This window comes from Arvicola amphibius, chromosome 3 (assembly GCF_903992535.2).
Source record: "Arvicola amphibius chromosome 3, mArvAmp1.2, whole genome shotgun sequence".
In the NCBI taxonomy this organism is placed as follows: Eukaryota; Metazoa; Chordata; class Mammalia; order Rodentia; family Cricetidae; genus Arvicola; species Arvicola amphibius.
This window is the reverse complement of record NC_052049.1, coordinates 30862240-30868506: the sequence shown is the minus strand read 5'-3', so window position 1 is coordinate 30868506 and position 6267 is coordinate 30862240.

Below are 6267 nucleotides of genomic sequence, written 5' to 3'. Positions count from 1 at the left end.
GATGGGAGGAGAGGAGGGAGTGGGAACTGAGATTGATGTGTCCAAGTGCAAAAAAAAAAAAGAAGGTTGTTTTTTTAAAAAAAAAAAAAGGAGGGAGTAGGAGGAGGAGGAGGAGGGGGGGGAAGAAGAAAAAGAAGTCACTAAGCGCCACTTTCTCCTTCCACCTCTGGGTGCACATGCAGTGACCAACAGATCGACACCATCACGGGAGACTCTGGAGAGCGGCCAAGAGACCACATTGCTATCGAATCCCTTGAGAGTCAGCAAGTTGGGTACAAATGAAAGAAATGCGTTGAAAAAACAAGGCAACTTAGACAGAAGAGTGCTGGAGTTCCTGTTCAGTCTAACAGCAGTTTGAGAAATCCCCCACCATCAGTGCTATTTGCAACGTCAATGAAGGGTCTAAGGAGAACGTGTCAACAGAACATCTCCGCAGAGAAGCCCTTTGGCATCACACACCTCCTTGGTGGAGGAGGCGGCCTGTCCACACCCCTACCTCCACCTGTTGTTATTGGTGGTGCTGCTAATTGTAGCCACCTTGCAGAGTACTTTGTTTAAAGTTTGCAGTTGTGCCAGACTGTCCTCAGAAGCACTGAGTGATGCATACAGCAGAAAGGGAGGCTTTCCCTCTCACCCCGTCCTCCGTTAGACCTCATCTTCCTTTGTTATCCAATATAAGATACTGTTTTATTTTTTTTTCATGATAAGTTGGCCTGGTTTTAGTTTTTTTCCTCTCCAAATAAATAAATAGAATCTTAAAAATAAATAAATAAATAACACTCAAATTCAGCATAGGCTTTCAAGAGAATATTGATTAAGAATTGTATCTGTATGGATATTAAAAAGGAAAACCTGCAGTCTTATAAACTAATAAAGCCACAGAAGAAAGAAAGAAAGAAAGAAAGAAAGAATACAGTTTGAAGCTGTTCAATAGAAGTATCTAGAATTGAATCCATATGACTGAATACTCTTGCGTGGGAAAGATAGAAATAATTAGACTTCAGTTTTGAAAGACAGGTAGGCATAAGTTAGTTTAATAAGATATACAAGTCATACATAAGGAAACCTCTGAGGCACAGATGCTATATCAATAAAGGGTAGATGTTGTGTGTTCATAGCTTAAAGTAGAAAAGGTGGCCCAGAGCCTTGTTCTAAAAGAGAAACATATTATGCAGTGAGGAAGGCACCCCTTCATCCCGTTATTGTGTGTTCTTGGGAAAGTTGCTGAATTTTAGAATTTCTGGTAAATGAAAAAATTCTGATAAATGAAAATAGAAACATTCCTCAAAATAAATTTACAAAGATATGTATTTTTGTTCTGATAATGATCAGAATTAATTATTTTCAGCTATTAGAGCAAACATCAAAATCAATACCTCCCCAACACCCTGAAAGTAAAATAAAACAAAGTCACTTTACAGATGTCACTCTTCAATGTATGAAGATTAGAAAATAAAAATCGAATTTGCCTTCTCTGGGATCATGGACTATAGACTCATTATCCTTTGCTTTACAGCTAGTATCCACTTAAGTGAGTACATCTTTCTGGGTTACCTGACTCGAGATGGTTTTTTCTAATTCTATTCAACTGCAAGCAAATTTCAAGATGTCATTGCTTTTTATGGCAGAGTAGTACTACATTGTGTAAATGTACCACATTTTCTTTATTCATTCTTTGGTTGAGGGACATCTAGGTTGTTTTCAGGTTCTGGCTATTACAAATAATGCTGCTATGAACATAGGTGAACAAATGTCCTTGTGATATGATTGAGCATCCTTTGGGTATATACCCAAGAGTGGTATTGCTGGGGTCCTTAGGTAAGTTGATTCCCAGTTTTCTGAGAAAACACCGTACTGACTTCCAAGGTGGTGTACAGTTTGCATTCTCACCAGCAATGGAGGAATCTTCACCTTACTCCACATCATTTCCAGCATAAGCTAGCGTTGTTTTTTATGTTAGCCATTCTGACAGGTGTAAAATTGGGGATGGAGGCCGCTCGTTCAGTCCCAGGCACCCAGACCTGAAATAACTACACATAAACTGTATTAATTAAAATATTTCTTGGCCAATCACTTAAGTGTATTGTTACCTAGCTCTTATATCGTAAATTAACCCATTCCTATTATTTTATATTTTACCATGAGGCTCTTGGTTTACTGGTAATGTTCCCTGAGCATCTGTCTTCATAGGCAGTTACATGACTTTTCTCTGACTCCACCTGCTCTCTCCTCCTCAATCTGCTTGGAACTCCCTCCTTGTTCTACTCTGCGCTGCAATAGGCCCAAAGCAGCCTCTTTATTAACTTATGATATTCACAGCATGCAGAGGGGAATCCCACATCATAAGACGGAATCTCAGAGTCATTTTGACTTGTGTTTCCCTGATGGCTAAGGATGCTGAACATTTCCTTAAGTGTCCCAGAGAAGCTAAATGACAAGGAGAAGCCTTAAAAAAAAACATATGTAGATCCCCCTAGAAAGGCGAAATAGAAATGATGTCCTGAGAAAATTGGGAGCATGTGGGTGGGGGGAGGAAAGAGAGCAGAAGGGGGAGGAGAATGGGAGGAGGGAAGAAGGGGTAGGGGGAGGAGAACTTGCGGGAAAGGGATGGTCAAGATGGGAGAACGATAGAGCAGGGAACACAGAAAGAGATATCTTGCTTGAGGGATCCATTATGGGCTAGCAAGTAAACCTGGTACTAGAGAAATTCCCAGGACTCTATAAGATGATCCCACCTAAGATTCTAAGCAGTTGTGGAGAGGGATGCCTGAATTGCCTTTGTCCTGTAAGCAGACTGATGGCTAATCTAAATGCCATCATAGTAACAGTGATGGAAACAAACGCAGAGATCCACAGTGAAACACTGGGCTGAGCTCCCAAAGTCCAGTTGAAGAGGGGGAGGAGTGTGAATATGAGCAAAGAGATCAGAACATTATGGGGACACCCACTGAAACAGTTTACCTGTGCTAATGGAAGTCCACCAACTTTGTCATGACAGAGGGGAACCAGAATAGGAACAAACTAACCCCTCTGAATGTGGGTGACAGTTATATGGCTGGGGGCAGACCGTGAGGTCACTGGCAGTAAGAACGGATTTATCCCTACTGCTTGTACTGAGTTTTTGGGACTCTATTTTCTTTGGAGGGATACCTTGCTCAGCCCTAGATATAGTAGGGGGGGCCTTTTGTCCAGCCTCAAAAGCAATGTGCCTAACCCTCTCTGAGGAGTGGATGGGGATAGAATTGAGGGAGGAATGTGAAGGGAGCAGGATTGGAACTGGGATTGATAAGTAAAATGAGAAAAGGTAGTTTTTAAAAAAACAATAAATTTTTAAAAAGAGAGAAAATAATATAAATTTGCTTTGTGTTAATGAGTATAGAAGTATTTACAAACAAAAAGATTTTCTGCTTCAGGATGTTGGAGAATCGAGCTCATGTACAGAAAGAGATATTAGACCCCAGTATTCATGTGGGGGCCTCAGAGCTACACATACATACATGACATGCACACACACACAACACACACACACACACACAAAACATGCAACATGCCACACAAGCCACACCACCACCACACACACATACATACATACACATGCACAAACACACACGCCCCCCCCCACATACATCCACATGTACACACTTTCACACATAAATATATGTATATGCCCTCACACACATACATGTCCTCACACACATGCATGCACATACATACACTCTCACTCACACATAATCCACATGCACACACACCCTCACACACACACACATACATGCAAATGCCCTCACACACAAACATGCACGTTCACATACCTTCACACACACATACATGCACATGAACACACATACCACCTCACATCCACAATACACACTTTTATACAAATACATGCACATAATCTTACAACACAATACCACACGACATATCCAGTCACCACACACATACATTCACACATACACACTCTCACACACATACATACATATACAACCACACACCCTCATACGTGCACATGGCCCTCACACACATACATGTACCTGAGCACACAAACACCCTCACACACATCATGCACATGAACAATCACATGTCTTCACCACACATACATCCACATGTACACACACACTCTCACATACACATACATGCACACGCAACACACCCTCACACACACATACATCTGCATGGTATGCTTTCACACACAAATGAATATTTTACAAAATGTTTTCTTCTTTCATGTTATCTTTTGCAAACATTCAAAGAAATATAGGTAAAGCTGAACGTTCAAAAAACGCCGCCCCTTGCCATTTATCAAGTAAGCTATACAAGGGTCTATTAATCTTGACAAAGTGGGTGCCAATATTTCTACTTCAAGAATGAGTAATTTCTCACCTAGAATCTACATTATACTTTTAGAGAAAGTTATATTAATAATGTGAAGGTCATATTAGCCATGTACTATTATTCTCTCCATTTTATTCATAAACTTAAGCAAATCCTTCTCTTTCTGATACTCAATCATCTCTTTTACAAAACTAGATTAATGGTCTCTCTATACATATTAATTCTGGGAAGGTCGGTGACATAATATGACAAAAGTGGGGTGGACGCTTGTTTGCCTTTTTATTTATAATTATTCTTATTTTTATGAGATTACAATACAGTGACTTTTTTGCAATAGGGTCTTCATTCTGGTTGCATACTGGCCTACAATTTACTCTGTAGCCCAGACTGTCCTTGAATTCATGAAAATCTCCCCTGTTTTCATTCTCCCATGTTAGGATTAAAAGTATCAGCTGTCAAATTTTTTATAAAGACAAAATCATATCTTATGGACATCATCTATCTGTAATCATGCTGTAGACTGGCACTAAAATGATTTTAAATTTTTGTGCAGTGTACTTTCTCACAAGTTATAAAATCTGAAGATTCATATATAATGTAATCTCATCACTTTCTAGTATTCAATTTATTTCCACTTTAAGTAATATTTTATTGTGAATTTAAAAGACAGTAACATAAAAACATATATGTGAATTTTCCTTAAATTATTATTATTATTGCACAGAAGAGCACATACATATTTTAAACTTATAGTGACTTCTTGATGACATTAATTCTAAAATATTTGATCAAGCCAATATATTCATTTAAGACCTAATTTTGGTTGTCCGCTGCATATAGGGTCAACTAAAATACAAGCTGCTAAATACTCCTGAGAGGAAATTTCTTGATCAAGTTATTTTAAGCAGGAAACGCCACCTTAAATGTGCAAGGCACCTTCCAGCAGCATCCCACATAAAAGGACACAGAAGAAGCAAACGTTGCTTTTTGCTTGCTTGCTTCCCTTCACTCCTGCAGCCAAGTACATCAATCCTGTTGCTGTTGCCTTCGTGCTGTACAACCAGCTTCTTCAGGCTTCCAGCATCGATTGATACTAGCAGGTCTCCAGGAATCTTCCCGATCTTCAGCACTAGAGAGGGATGCCTGAAACACGGAGTTACGTGGATTGAGCAGTTACTGAATTCTCAGCTTTCCCGTTTGAGACAGCCGTGGTTTGACGCCTGGACCACCTCCTGTAATCTAATCAAATAAATTCCCTTTAGATACTCAAAATAGTTTGGTGGAAAATACGCAAGCTATAGTACAATAGTATGCAAAGGGTGGGTGGCAAGCATGCCTATTGTTATTTTTTTTATCTAAATGCTTAAACCACTATTTATCCTATTATTGAAAATAGATTTTTTTCTATTACTGAAAATAGAATGTAATAATACATTCTTATTATGGTTTGCCCTCACTCTGCTCTTTCCCGTTCCTCCTAACCTGACCTCCCAACCAGATCCACCCCTTTTCTGTCTCTCATTAGGAAAAACAAACAGACATCTAAGGACTAACAATGTAACATTATATAATAAACAAGTATGGGTGGAGGGGAGGGGAGGAAAGGGAGAGGAGGAGGGGAGGAGATGGAAATTTTTAATAAAAAAATTAAATAAAAAATTACATTTTAAATTAAAAAAACAAAAAAACAAAAAACTATCACATTGGGATAGAACAAAACAGACAAAAAAGATCAAAGAAAAGATACAAGAAACATCTATAGACAAAGGGTGGGTCTCTTTTTTTTTTCTTTTTTTTTGACCCACTCATTAGCACACTCACTCATCCCATCAAAACCAAAATTGGAAGTCACAATATATACAAAAAACTTGTAGGGTAAAAACAGATAAAAACAAATAAATAAAATTAAAATTAAAATAGTATATAAAATTGTATTTA